The sequence below is a fragment of the Artibeus jamaicensis genome, unplaced genomic scaffold (genome assembly GCF_021234435.1).
Source record: "Artibeus jamaicensis isolate MK-2021 breed Jamaican fruit bat unplaced genomic scaffold, CSHL_Jam_final contig_482, whole genome shotgun sequence".
NCBI classification, from domain to species: Eukaryota; Metazoa; Chordata; class Mammalia; order Chiroptera; family Phyllostomidae; genus Artibeus; species Artibeus jamaicensis.
The window spans coordinates 10,062,798-10,077,773 of NW_026521857.1; the positions used below are offsets into that span (position 1 = coordinate 10,062,798).

A 14,976-nucleotide genomic window follows, 5' to 3' on the forward strand; every position below is an offset into this window, starting at 1 on the left:
AATCAAAATAATAGGGTAGATATTTGGAATCATTAAATGTTAGCACCAAGGGGAATTGTAAGGTCAGCTTATCACAGTTTCTTTTTTTTCTTTCTTTCTTTTCAATTTAAATATGTAAACCTTTGCTCACAGGGGTTAAGTTCCACAAGCAGTTAGCTAAATTATTAATAAAACTGTGCCTGAAATTCAGCTTTGCTGAGTTGTAGTCTGATGGGCATTTACCTTCAACACAAGGAGTTTTTTGTTGTAGTTATTTGAGGGGAGTCATTATTTATTTAATTTTTTGTAGCTGTTGTTGGTTTTCAATATTTGCATCCTACAAAATAAAACCCATTTACTTCCAGTTATTCTGGGATTCAAAACTCCCGTACATTCCACCTTTTAGTGCCCTGAACTTAACATTTTAAGCCCCTCAGGTGGTCGTGAACGTGATTCGCTCAACTAGACGTGGATTTCTGGTTGCTGGGCTGTCACCACAGGCCACACATGCAGATCACAGAAGTTACAGAGGTACAGCCTGTCGCAGCTCCCGCTCTTGGATGGGGTAGATCTGCTGTGGGTTCATGTAAAAGAAAGCAACTATAGCTTGCCCGTTTTACTTTTCTTTTGGTGGAAAGCCACAGAATGGGCCAGTCAGGGTTCCTCTGCTCCTGGCATAGCCGTGCACCCAAAGAAAAAGTATCTGGGGCTGGGAAAGTGGAGTGGTGAGAGGAAGGTGTGGCAGAAACCGCCAATCCGGAACAAAAGGACCTGCCAGTTAGAAGTGAAGCCAATTGTTCTTTTGTCAGCAATGCCATACGTCCTCTTCTCCCTGGCTTTCCCTCCGCATGAACTGCCACAGTGGAACTAAAAGTCATGTGTTCCCAGAGACTAATGAATGGCACTGGGTGGTGCTTATGCTATACCAGAGTTCAAAGGGCAGCCACAAAACAGTATATTCAGTATGATGCCAGTGTTGTGTAGCTGTGCTTCCTTATTCTCTACCTTTTATATAACACAGTTTCTATAATGAGGAGTAAAAGGAGTAGATATTACTTTCTTTTAAAATCAGATGACAAGCCCAGAAAAAATTTGGATGACTCTGGAGTTTTCAAAATCTGTTTTTGAAAACAGATTTTGGCTCCGATAAAAATAATAATAATAACAATAATTATAATTATCTTGCTATATTGCCTACTTTAAATATAAGCATTACCGAAGTTTGGAAATACCAATTCTTCATGAGAGGTACTGCCTTACTGGACAGTTATCTCAGTTACATCTAGTTCTAGAAAGGTGTATCATTTTCATATCAATTTAATTTCCACTTTCTCATTGGACCATTTTGATCATGTGGTCTTGTATGTTTTGATCACAACAACTTTTTTTTCATCCAATGTATCTTCATTACTTTGGTGTAGCGCATATTGTTATGTATATATCAGAAAAGTCAGCATAAACAAGTCAAAAGGAACTTGACGCTAACCACCCAAAATTAAGGTTTTGTTAGAAATAAGGCAGAGATACATCTCATGGGAGGGAGGTTCAGAGAAAGCTGTCCTTTAACATTGCTAACACTGGGGGAGAAACCCATAAAAACTAGGCAGCTACTCTCAAATGTTACTGCTTAGTGTAGAGCATTTAGCTATGTTGGGCTTTCACTAATTTGAAGTAGAGTTCAAGGGGGACCCGAGACTGCATTCATCATCTCCTGAACTAAGAAAGTGTAGACCTGTCTGTTCAGTGTGCACCCGTACATTTGTATCATTAGTTATTCACTCAGCTGTAAACCAGCCCTAATGTACGCAGTCTGAATTAGCAAAAAATACTAATTTTAATAATTTAAAGGAATATATTACTTTCAAGTAGTTAGACAAATTTAGTATTCAAGGAGTACTTTCTGATTCTTTATGTGAGCAGATGGGAATGGTACATTTTCTAAGACATCAGTAAGACCTTAAAAAGGAAATGTGGTTGTTTAACCACAGAAAAATCCTTAACCTACCTGGTAATTAAAACAATACAAATTTAAATGGCAATAAAGTGTTTATTTTCAACTGTGGAATTTCTGGTTTTTTAAATTGAGACTGGTTTTAATTAAATGTTAGGTGAGAATATAAATCTTAGAAAGAGCCTTAAAGTTAATATCATTAAGCTCAGCAATTGAGCCTCTGAAAATCTATTCTAGGGAAATAATCTTACAGACAGAGATAACCACTTTTCACAAAAATGTTCACTCTATAATTAATAATAAGACAGAAAAAATGTCAATGTCCACCAATAAGGAAATTTATTATATAAATAAGCCATAGCGTATGTGTGCAGTAGAATACCAAAGTGATAAATATCATTTGCATAGAATTTATAATAACATGGAAAATGATCACATTATTAGGGAGAAGGTGCTAACAAATTTTTCGTACATTAGGATGTCAGCTTATTTTAAAACAACATAATAATGAAGATAAAAGAAAATACCAAAATTTAAAAAAGTTCTTAAGCTTAACCATTCTACTTAAAGTTTTATCTTTAGTAATAAGCATAGTCACTTATTTTTTCATTAGTGCTACAACAGTAAAAGTAGGCTGGCTGTTCTCTTCCCAAATTATCTCACATGTTAGGTTTCAAGGGTCATAATATAATTTTTATCTTAAAGCAGGAATATTTTTAGATAACAACATTTAGGTTTTTCATATATTTTAATTTGCATTAGCCTTTTATATTTGTGGTTTTAATGTATTATAAATATCTCAGTTTTCTATATAACTCCTCTGGAAGAAGTTTTTATTTCCTGGAAATTTCTCCATGCCTGCACATCTGTATACCTCCCAAAACTCCACAAAATTAGTTTCAAGATGGTATTTCAGTGGCCATTGGGATTTGGAATCTATATATTTGTTTTATTTTTTTTTTGAGGTGCTACAGCATATGTGAATTATTTAACATTTTCTAGACACACATGATCCATTTACAAAGACAAAGCCCCTTGTGTTTCTATAGTTATTTTTATGTAAAGCTATTAAAGGAACAGGAAACATTTTTTGACTACCTTTCTCCCTACAAATGCCCCCAAAATAGTCATTCGTATTAAATGTAACAGAGACTAAAATTGTTTCCCATGGAGAAAGGCTGCAAAGTACCACTAAAGCATGGGGGTTATTTATAATGAAGCCTGTACAAGAGGAACGAGATGCCAACTCACGTGTCAGGCAGACAGTGGCAGCTGCTTTGTTAGTATGTGGCAGTGTCCCATCCTAAATCAAGTGGGAAATGGATACTGTTTGACAGATACTGTCATCAGTGCAAACATCATTTTAAAATAATTAAAAAGCGTCTAGTTTTTTGGGTGTTTTTTTTTTTTTAATCTTAAAGACAGACCATTTGGTTTGTTCAGGCTTTCTCAGCCCTGCTGCTCAGGGCTCCAGCCATGAACAGTCCTGCGCCAGATTTTTTATCTTGCCAAGCCGGAGCTGCAACTCTGTATCCCAGTGGGACAGTGCAGCTATGTTCTTGGCGTTTTCTGCCTATTACCAGTTAGGGTCTGTGAACAGAATCTCCATTTGTGAGAACCTCATTGTGGATAGCATGCAGTGGTCTTTTCATTTTGATTGATGGTTCTGGTTCTGCACCATCTGGCTTCTGATAGGCTGCATTAATCATATCCTGAACTAAGAAAGTGTAGACATGTCTGTTTAATATGTACCCGTACATAATGTTACATTAGTTATTCATTCAGCTTGCAGAACAGTCATAATGTATGCAAGGTCTTTATATAGTAAAACATAAATATTAATATGCGACCCATTAATGCTGTTTTTACTTGTACTAACCTCCCCCTCATACATTTGTTTATGAAGATTGAGGAATTAAGAGAAAGAAGACCATGTGCACATTTACATGAACATATATAGTTTTGCTGACTTCTCATGAATTTAGAATGATATATGTCTGTAATACTTGCCCATATTTACTTTATCTCGCTCTCTAATTGCCTCTTAAAATACAGGTTAAATGTAAGCTGCAACACAGATTTACTTTTTCTCATGTGAACTACTGGCATCAAATATAGGTCATCCGTTGGCTGGGGTCCCTGGGGGGGCCTGCGGCCCTGCTCTTTTGTGCTGCCTCCTGCTGGGCCCACTTTGACACACTCTGTCCCCTGCTGTGCAGTAACAGCCAGAAAAGAAAAGAGAGGGGCCGGGAGAGACAGGGTAGGAATTCCCAAGTCAAACCAAGTTTGCTCCAGGTTTAGGACCATCATACTCATCAGTCGCTTAAATTTGGTTTTAGAAGTTCGCTAGGACATTTTCCAGTTGAGGGAGATTTATTTAGTGCACATTAATCATAATCCTTCAGTACCTAGAAGAGGGAAGGAGAAGGACTTCAAATTCTCCTGGGAAGTTACCTTGTACAAAATTGCTAGAGCATATTTCTTCAGGTAGCAAATTAAAACCATAACTTCATAAAGCATTTTTATGCTTTATTAATTATGTTTTGTTGTAACAGCACATATTCCTGTGAGGTTACATCTTTTTATATGTGACCCAATTTCTAAGAATGTATTTTAATAAATTACACTAGTGAAGATTAATGCTGTGTGCTGTAGAAAGCAAAAGGTAATCCACACTGAAACAGTAATCAGTCATGATCTAATGCATGGGAAACAAGGCAGAGGATCATAGTTTTTGTTGAGAAATAAGTAAAGTACAGCTTCTGTTTGAAATATAATTTCACTGAGGTTCACTCACATAAGCACTATGAGCAACACCAATGGAAATTGTATAAAATGGAAGATGTGTACAGTCTGACATCTTAAGAGTGTAAGACACCGAGATAATGTTTTATATAAAAATGGAAAATCATGTTAGGAATAAAATCAGTAAAATTAAGTATTCAGCCCATCCATTTCTTGCTTTAAAGCTATTTTTAGTTGTTTCTTCTAATACTCTAGATCCCATTATGGCTTAGTTCACTCTATTAATTGATTTTAAAAAAATACACTCACTGCCAAGAGCACTGCACCGATAAACCAGAGAGTAGAGATTCTATAGCAAAGAGGCTTGTGACCATGAAAACGCTGACGTCATTCTCGGAGTCCCTGAGCAGCCCGGACCACGCCAGGTGTGATCAGGCGGGGCTCCTGCCTCAGCTCCGCCGCGCAGCCAGCTGGACGGTACTGCCAGTGCGTTGGCACGGCTAGGCCCGTCTCCAGACTGGCCCTCTTTGAAAGATATATAGCAGTAGCGAGGCTTCTATCTGAAAAAGAAACATCTCAAACCTGACTTTTTATTTGAATGAAAATGGAGATCATTCCTGCTGTAACTACCTTTAGTTGTGAGGGTCAAATGAGATCATGTGCATATGTGATAAAGTTTCAAATTCTAAAAGTATATATATTGTCATTTTTGCTGACTGAACTTTCTGAATTTCGTCTGTTAATATTCATAAGAGTTTGCACAATGATACATTCTCTCCCTATGTCCCAGTAAGTTTAAGAGCTGGTGAAATGATGAATACGTGCATTTCCTGGTGCCTAAGCTCCTCTTCCTGTGTAAGTGTTCTAGAGTTCACAGCAGTGGTTGAAAACTAATTTCTCCCTGTAAAGGACCATGCACTAGTGAAATACACTATAATTTAATTTCCTTCTTCAAGCAACATATAAACTACTGGACTGCACTTCTTGAAAATTAAGGGCTTTTATCCTGAAGCTCGGACAGGACTGAAAGGGGGGAGGATTTTTAAACGAAAACATGAGTTCAGGAGGCATGCCAGCAAGACAGCTTTCAAAGGCCAGCGCACACTCCTCTCGTGGAGAGCCCGTGCCGTGGGGGGGGGGCACGGACAGATGGGCAAGGGAGCCAGCCAGGCAGCGCTCCTGTCCTCCACTGGTCGCCGTCAGTGCAGAATGCAGTGGACTCCCACAATGCCAAATAAACCTTTTCCAATGCATAAGTACAAACGCGTGAGATTTAATAATTTGTTAACATTTTACTGAATCTACGCTATCATGTTTTTGCATTATCATGAATATGTGAACATTTACACCCTTACTAAGTTTTAAGCACTTTTTAACGTTGCCAGCTTGTTTTAAAGACAGCCAGACGTGTGTGTGGTTCTCCGAATCAGGGGAAAACAACTTCCATCCTAGGCTGTATTCTGTGTTTACTTTGCCATTAGATGAGATCAGATGTCCTCTGTACACTGCACCTAGTATCATGGAGCAAATTTCTCTGTCTGTAAAAAGTCTTGCCCTGATGTCAGCATTATAAATGAGACTCAGTAGTCATTACACAAATTTTTACAACATGTGTGTTTGTTGATTCGGTCACTGTGTGCAAGGCACCAGGAGTATAAAGAATAAGATATTGTTTGGTCCTGTGTTTCAGTACACTCACCGTGTGTTGGGGAGGATAGAAGTGAACAGCCAGTTTTAATTTTAACAGTATTATGTAATGCTACTAACACCAGTATTATTAATTACTGTACTATTAGTGATGATATTAGTAGCGAGGCATGAATATATTTTAAAGGAACCACATTATAAAATTTTAACTGAAGGTCATTGGAAACTTTGAAAACTTAAGGGATTCAGTACTAGCTTCATGCCTGGAATCAGCTCTAGGAACCAAGGCTCACTAATTATTTGATTCAGAAAATTTTATTTCTCATTCCCCTGAGACCTAAAAATACCAACATTTTTCCTCTAAAACTTATATTTAGAGGTTTGTCTACACTGTTGTGGTCCTTCCGCCAGTTCACTAAGAGCGTAATGGTCCCACTGTAGCTTTTGGGTTTCACATCTGGTTTAAATTATAACCAGAAAATAGAGCACATACCTGTCCAGACAACGGCCCAGTGCGTCTTCCTTGGAAGTACTGCACTCTCTTGTGTTACTGCTTTTGACTCTATTTCAGATCATGAAGATAATACTAAGGAATTACTTCGTAGCTAGCTCCCCTATATCACAATAAAGTGCTTGCCCTCTATTCTTATCAAAGGCATCCAAGTCATGGACAGCCCAAACTGATGCCCGCCATTGCCTTTGACCACCACCCACCCCCTTACTAACATAGCCATAGCTGCAGGGGACACTGATTGGAATAAAAGCAGGAAACTCTGTCAGGAGGAGGGGCTGGAGGGTGGGACAGTCATGCATTATGCAGAGTTTGTCAGTATTATTGTGAACAAAAGGTCACCCAGACTCATCACATTTATAATGGAGAGTGAACATTTGCTTTTCAGAATCCCTCACTTCACAGTTAACCTTGTATGCTGCGATTATTTTCAAATTGAAGATAACTGCTCTTGCTTTTTAAAAAAGCTATTTATGTTTAATAGTAGTTGGTCAGCCTGTGTATTGCTAGTTATAAGTTAATTTCGTTATTTACAGTTTCTACTTGACCTTCACAGCCAAAAGCAGGTTTATCATATGTAGAGAGGAACTACTCTTCTTAACTTATTTTCTGTTCCACAGCCTGTTACAATTTTCAAAAGGTAGTTAAAGCATGAAGAAGCCTTGAAGTGATAAATCGGCTAAAGTCTTTTTTCTAAATATGAGATACTTATTTTTTGAAAGAGCATTTTTATGATTTAGGTTTTTTTAAATAAAACACATAGAAATGTAAGTTGGTTTTCATTCCTAAAGCAAATAGTCTATTATAATTCTTCATTAAAACACTTGCACACTGGATAAAATGACAGTGTGAAGCCTGCTTAAGCTCATTCTTTTCAGAGGGCAGAAACACAGAATGATAAAATTAAAGTCTCTTATATGGTTAATGTAACTAAATATTAGACAAGATAGAGGAATGCTTGTCAGAACCAAGTAACTTATAGACCATGGGACCCATATTTTTCCCAAGAGTAGAAGATCTTAATATCACAGCTATTCAACTTTGCATTCCACATTTATTTTTTATAAACCTTTCCTGAACAGCTCTCTGTGTAACATATACCTTGTGTTTAGAGTTTCCTGCTCCCTCCTTTCTCTCTCATGTCAGTTTTGTTATTGCTGTTTTATTCAGTTTCCCCTTTCTTCCTTTAACACCAGAAGAGAAAAACAGTTAACTCTCCTGTGTATTAGTAGGCTCATAATTTTACTTCAAATGATGCTTGTAACCCTCAGCACCAAAATATCTGGGTAGATAGTTTGTTGCCATCTGAATCTCGTCCTGCAAAAGAGAATGGATTCTCCAAATGCATTCAGTGGCCTCGGCATAATGACCAGCGTTATCAGGGTGTGTAGTGGGCGTCAGAGAGAGTTTGGGGGGAAGCCATCACTTTATCAGTTCAACCTCAGATAACCTCAGTCCAAAGCTTTTTAAGTGTCCATCCTTCAGCAGACATACTTTTATTTCTAACATTTCTGTAATCCAAATTTGCTAAAACACATAGGCAGCCTGGTATGTATCAGAGAGAGCAAGTGCTTTGAGGTGCAAGTGACCCTGTCTGGGGACGTGCGTGCTCTCACTTACTAGCTGTGAAGCTTTGGGCACATTTCCTAATCTGTTTGACCTTCACATTTGTCATCTCAAAATAGGGAAAATAGTATCTCCTTTTTGTGAGAAATAAATCTCTGAAAACTGATTCTTTGTAAGTACTCATCAAATCTCTTACCCATTTCCTTTCCTTTCCTTTGGAACAATTACTATTTAATATGCTCAGTAGTCTAGATACTTGGAAATACTGAATTACTAAATACAGAGTTGGGCAAAGTAGGTTTACAGTTGTGAGTACTGGAAGCACAGTTTATTCTTGTATCACAACGCATTAATTATTCTTTTCTGTACGCATTTCTGAGCACCTAGAGTTCTGGCAAGACAGAACTGCACTTCTAACCTGACCTGAGCCGCAATACCAAGCACCAAAAAGAAAAAAAAAACTCTACTTGTGTGGATCAGGCCAGCGGGTCAGGACCTGCAGGAGAGCTGGGACTCCACAGAAATTTGGGGTGCCCCATTTTCACCTCCAGCAGCGAGGTCCATGGTAGCACAGTGGATTCTAGCGCCGACCTCCTGGTGCACTGGTGGCCACCAATGTACTGTGCAACCAAATGACTTAGGAAAATTAAAAACACATTAATAGTACGTTTCAAAAAATTTGTTCTCTTGTCTACATTTCTCTATTTTGTTGGGTTTTTTTAGTGTTTTGTCATCAAAGCAAGTGTGTCTGCTAATGATAATAAGTCACATCTGTGCAAACAAGGTTAGTAGGACCCCTAGGCTGAGGAGCCCGTGGGCAGAGCTGACCAGGCGGTAGGAGGCAGTAGCTGACACACCTAGGACAGGAGGAACATTGTGCCAGGTATTACGAACACTTAGAGATGAGCCACTGTGGTGATAATTTGGACCAAAAGCGTAGGCAAGCGTACAAATAGAATGCTTTAAGAGAAAAGAGAAGTATAAATTGTAGTAAGGCAGTCTTAAAAAAAATGACTGTGAACTACTTTGGGCAAATTCAACCGTAGAAACATTATTTTGACAAAATTATTCTAAGAACTTAGACATGGTAATGGGAATAGTGCATTTATTGACTGTTAAATAAGAAACAGTGTGACCCTCATAAACATTGTTTATATATAGCAGGGCTGAAGTGCCACATGATAAAACTCCTAAGCTTTACTTACAAGAGCTCTAACTGGTGTAGAAAAAAACTCCTGCCAGACAGCCTGTCTGCGTTGTTCAGAATAGAAGCATAAATATCTAATTTGCCTTGTTACAGAGAAGAAATGCATGATCTATGCAGCCTGTAGCCACCTAATCATTCCATCAGGCTCAGAATGTAGGGAACCGTAATTAATTTGCTGATTCAGCCTAATCTTTATTCTCAGATGGTGAAATAGATCTGTAAGGTCATGTTTCATTGAGTCATATTTTATTCCTCAGAAGCTGAAAACACAGTGCTGCTAGAAGGTCAAAAATAAAATCAACTGGAAGGATAGGTCCGTGTGCCTTGAATTGGGAAAGCTGAAAGCACAGTCATAAATTTCAGGAAGTTTGTTTTTCTGCCCACATTTCTCTTTTGTAGTTTTTTTTTTCTTCCATTTAAGTGTTGTGTCACCAAAGCACGTGTGTCGTCCATAGTGATAAGAAGTGTCATCTGTGTAAAGTAGGACCACCTGACCTTTAGTGCTAGCATTTCACCACAAAAACTCTTCGGGTCATTTTTCTGTTAAAGAAAAGGGTGACTAACAGCCTCAAACAGAAGCTTTGTGTTTGTTTTCAAACAAAATCGGTGTGACGTTATTTAAATTAGAGATTGATATTCTATTTTTTAACTTCGTCAGAGCTTTATTTTTTAGCTGGGTCTTGGTAACCAACTGCCACTCTATGTTAGATATGTCGGTTCCCTGATGCATTTATAATAAACAAAAGTAAATACATTTTTATCAGAGCATAAAAATGATCAACTATGCACTCATATACAATGCTCATGTGCGGTGTAATTGTTTAATACTGTTTTCCTTCCACATTAAGTCAGCCTGAGAGACTATTGATTGTACCAAACACCGTTTCTTAACGCCGTGGTTCTCCTGACCTCTCTCTCTGGGGACCCTAGTCAAGAGAGTAAGTGTGTGTCTTGCTGTTCTCTGTTGAACACCCAGTGACAGCCTGTGGGGAAGGACTCAGGTGGGAGAGCAGTGTGTTTCACCCTGCGGAATTGCCTGCTGTTGGGGATAAAGGACAAGCATTGCCTCATTTGGGGCTAAGAGAAGGAATCTGAAGGTACCAAAATTTTGGTCGGCAGGAAAGGCTAAAACACCATTCTATATGAAGTCTTAAATTTGTCTCAATTTATAAAGATATGCTCAAGCATTATATTAATTACTTTCATTCATATAGTACTTAATACAAAGCACTTTACATGTGAATCTTCTTACCACCAAGCTATGTTCTCTTCACTGTTATTTGACTTCCTTGATCCTCAGTTTTCTGGTCTGTGATAATGGGCATAAAATTACAAATTGTCCTGTTAACCTCATAGAATTCTGAAGGTCAAATGACATGGAGCTTAAGCAAGTAAATGTTAGATATTTTCCCTTCAGTAAAGTCAAGTCACATACATTCATGAGCAACAGTCTTCAAAGCACCGACCAGGTGGTGGTGAGCACTGTGCTGTGAGCAGGGAGCCGTTTCAGGCACGAGGCATGGGTCTGTGAGGGGGCATTCGGACGGATTCGCCTTTTCGTTCTTAAAAATGCAGGAACTCAGACTAGGCAGGCTGAGGTGGGGGCGAGGAGGCGGGCAAGGAGAATGCCATAACATCATGTATTTTCCAAGATTTCCTGTTTTAACTATTCTTACTTGTTCTAAATTTGAGATTTACACAAAGCGGCTGCAGCTTCATCAGGTGTCCAGAATTAGTCCTCCTGTTCTGCTGGGCGGTCGCGTCCTCCTGGATTACCTGGGGTGGGGCCTGGTGCCTTCCCCCGTTTCCACGAGGTCTGCCCGCCGGGGGCAGGGAGCTCGTCTGCATGCAGGATTCACAGCCTCTCTTCCGGGCAGGCAGTCACACGTGCTCCTCAGAACAGCATCCTAAGTGCTGAAAGTGTGCAGATTGTCATGTTTGTTCTTAACAATGAAGAGCAGAAAGTCTATAAAAATTTTAAATTAAAGGAATAATGTAAATGCCTTTATTTACTAAGATGATCTTTTCACATTTAGAATAAATATCTCCTTTGTAGTCACTCCTTTAAAAAATATTCCAAAGCCTTCGTAACATTATTATGAGAAGAGAGGGGTTTTTTTTTCCTCCTGTGAAACTGCGTTAGCGACATCCCAGAAAACTGGAATTCTCTATTAACCTCCAGGTCAAGCATCCATCTTGACACACATCTCTTTCCTTCCACCCCATTTATAAAGAAGCAGTTTATTCTTGAATTAATTCCTAGCTGCTTTTTAGGGGGCTCGAAGCTCATCTCAACAAAGAACAGTAAATCAGATTTGCAGTGTGTGATATTAGGAAATAGAGTAAATTCAAGTAATTTTAGTATTAGAAAGATTATAGAGATCATCTTGTCTAACCACTTCATTTTGCAATGAGGCAACCACAGGCTAGAGAAGCCAAGTGTCTGCCTAAAATTGTGGCTGACTTATGGCTGATTCTACAGTTCAGTGCTTGACACCAGACAACATAAAGAGTGGTATTTCCTAAGGTTCAGGTGGGCTAGGATGTAACATTTTATGCAAATAAATGCATGTGAAAACTGGCTTGGAGATTGTGCACTTTCGAACTGCTGTATCCTGTTACACCTTTCTGTAATCCTAATGGGTATGAATGGTGTGTGGTACTGTTGCCTAGCAAAAGAAAACTTACCATCACATGTGGCCTTGGGAGTCAGGGGCCAGGCATTTGCCTGAGTTTCAGCATGTACTTCTCTGGATCTTGGGTTTTTTCCCTACTCTGGAATTAATATAATAAGAGGGCTGACATGACAAAGTAATAACTCCATGGAGTACTACTCTTCCATAAAAATTATCCAAAATTTATTTTATATCACATATTCCAGAGGATAAAAATGTTTTTGATCTCTGACCCTAACCTTTCTAGTCTATCCTATAGATTCCAAGATAGGTTCAGCTCAGAATAAATGTGGAATGACCCAATTGGACTCAGTTTCCTTTCCTCTTAACCTTATGAGTTTTGGAGTGAGAAGAAAATATGTAGAATCATTTCTAGAGCCTCTAGTATATTCCAGAGATAGACTGGTTTCTCTAAGACATTCTTGAAGTTACCTTCCTATCCAGGGTCCCTTCAGATCTCTATGATCAAAACGACCCTCCTCCCCTTTGCACTTTCCCGTCTGATCCAGGCCCAGATCTACAGTGCTGCAGCCCATCAGCAGCTATGGCCCCAGGTGCCGTGAGCAAATGCTGCCTTAGCGCAGGCCTCAGGTGGTTGGGAGGAAACATCAATGCCCTGGCACCTGCCATCCAACAAATAGTTTTTTGCTGCAAGCATGTCACAAGATCCAAGTGAGGACCAACTTAGGCTATAAGATTTTATTTATTTATTTTTAGAGAGCGGGGAAAGGAGAAAGAGAGAGGGAAACATCACTGTGTGGTTGCCTCACACATGCCCCCTACTGGGGAGCTGGCCTGCAACCCAGGCATGTGCCCTGACTGGGAATAGAACTGGCAACCTTTTGGTCCACAGGCCTGTGCTCAATCCAATGAGCTACACCAGCCAGGGCTTGGGTTATTTTTAATGCATGAAGTTGTATTATTGAGATGCTTCTTGACATACAGCAAAGAGTAACTTTATTTAGTACAGAGAATGTTCAACAAGATGAAAGACTGGAAAGTTTAGGTCCTCAGCTTTTTGTTATATTCTTTTTCGTTTTTTAAAAGTGATTTTAACCTTTAATCATCTGAAAAGTAGCACCTTGTGAATAACTGATTTTCTTACTAGATTGGCCAGTAGCGTGTGATGGGGATTAGTGCAGCCTGTGGAGTTGGGAGACCATCACAGAACAGCTTAGCTGTTAGAATAATAACAACAAAGGCTAACTTGCAGCTCAGTTTCCATAGCCAGTTCACAAGAGCCTTGAAAGTTATATAAGCCAAGCTTCCTGGGTAGTGCCCTGCATCCAAGACCACCCTCTCTCCCTCAGTCATGTGGGATTCTGATTCTTCTTTGACTTGAGAAGCTAATTAGGGGGTGATTTTTATTTTTGGAAAGAATAATTAATAATCACTTCCATTTGGAGGAATGTAATCTGTGGAGACAGCATTAATATTTTACTACCTTGTGAACAAACAAGAAAGGAAAAAATCTGTATATTCTTTTGTAGTAAAATGATATATTTAATCTTGAATAATTGAACAAAACATTTTATTCACATAATGTTGCAATGCTATTGGTAATATCAGCTTAATACTTGCTTTTTAACTAATTCATTTTCTCATTTGCGGCCATCTAGAAAGGTTTATTAAATCTAATGACTATTTTAGGATTAAGAAGGGGGGAAGCATGTTCTAATTACAGGGATGGATAAAAGCAAACTAATTAACCAAAAATGTGTATTTCCTTCCTCGTAGATGTCTGGTCAGCCATATCCAAGATGAACTTGGGTTACCTAGCCCCTGAGTTTTCTAATCATGTTTTTAGATTGCATTTTTTACACCATCTGTACCATTAACATGACTGTAATTTCTGTCACAGTTGGAAGCTTCAGTTAATAAATGTTTTGTTTTGGAGGGGGATGGGAAGGCAGACAAGAAGATCTGAGTGTTCATGAATGAATCGTAGGAAGAGGCTGAGAGCCATGCGGTGACACCGGACTTCTGCCACCGGACTTTTGCTCCTTTGTGCCCCACCTTGTAGCCACATTTACATGAGAACGTAGTCTTCATTCTTCTTTTTTAAAAAAAGATAATCTGATCTAACAAAATATAACTACCAGCTAGTCGATAATCTCATTCATTTATAACAAAATATATATAAGATGTGTAATTATTTTGTGAAATATAGAAGCATCTATTTCTTAGTGTTTTGAATGTCCACAGAATTACAGTACTATCATTTTGAGTTTCAAATAAGCTATTTTACCCTTAAAAATAGCAGGGGTTTTTTTTTCATGGGAAAGGGTCTGGGAACCACTACTGCAAGCTTTTTAAAAGCATAACAGTTATATTTTCAAAACTGGAGAGAATGATCCAAGTTGTTTATTTGTTTGTTTGTTTTCAGGGCATTCATTTTGACCTACTAGTTTATTGGCTTGGGTTTCTGAATTTTGAATGATTCAATTCATATTTTTTATCAAGGTATAATTTACATACAATATTACATTAGTTTCAGGAGTATAACATAACCATTTGACATTTATACACCTTACAAAATGATCACAGTAAGTGCAGTGACCATGTCACCACACATAGTTATTTCAACATCATTGATAATGTCCCCTGTGCTGTACTTTACATCCCCATCACTTCTTTACCTTTTTTTCTAGTTTCTTTCTTTAGCTTTTTAAAAAATTTTCTGATTGATTTTAGA

The 14,976-nt window shown here is 38.4% G+C and overlaps 1 protein-coding gene across 2 annotated transcripts in view; it reads left to right on the forward strand.

Moving 5' to 3' along the window:
- Nucleotides 1–14,976, forward strand: part of CDKAL1 (CDK5 regulatory subunit associated protein 1 like 1) — a 667,880-nt gene that overhangs the window by 546,363 nt on the left and 106,541 nt on the right. The window lies entirely within an intron of this gene.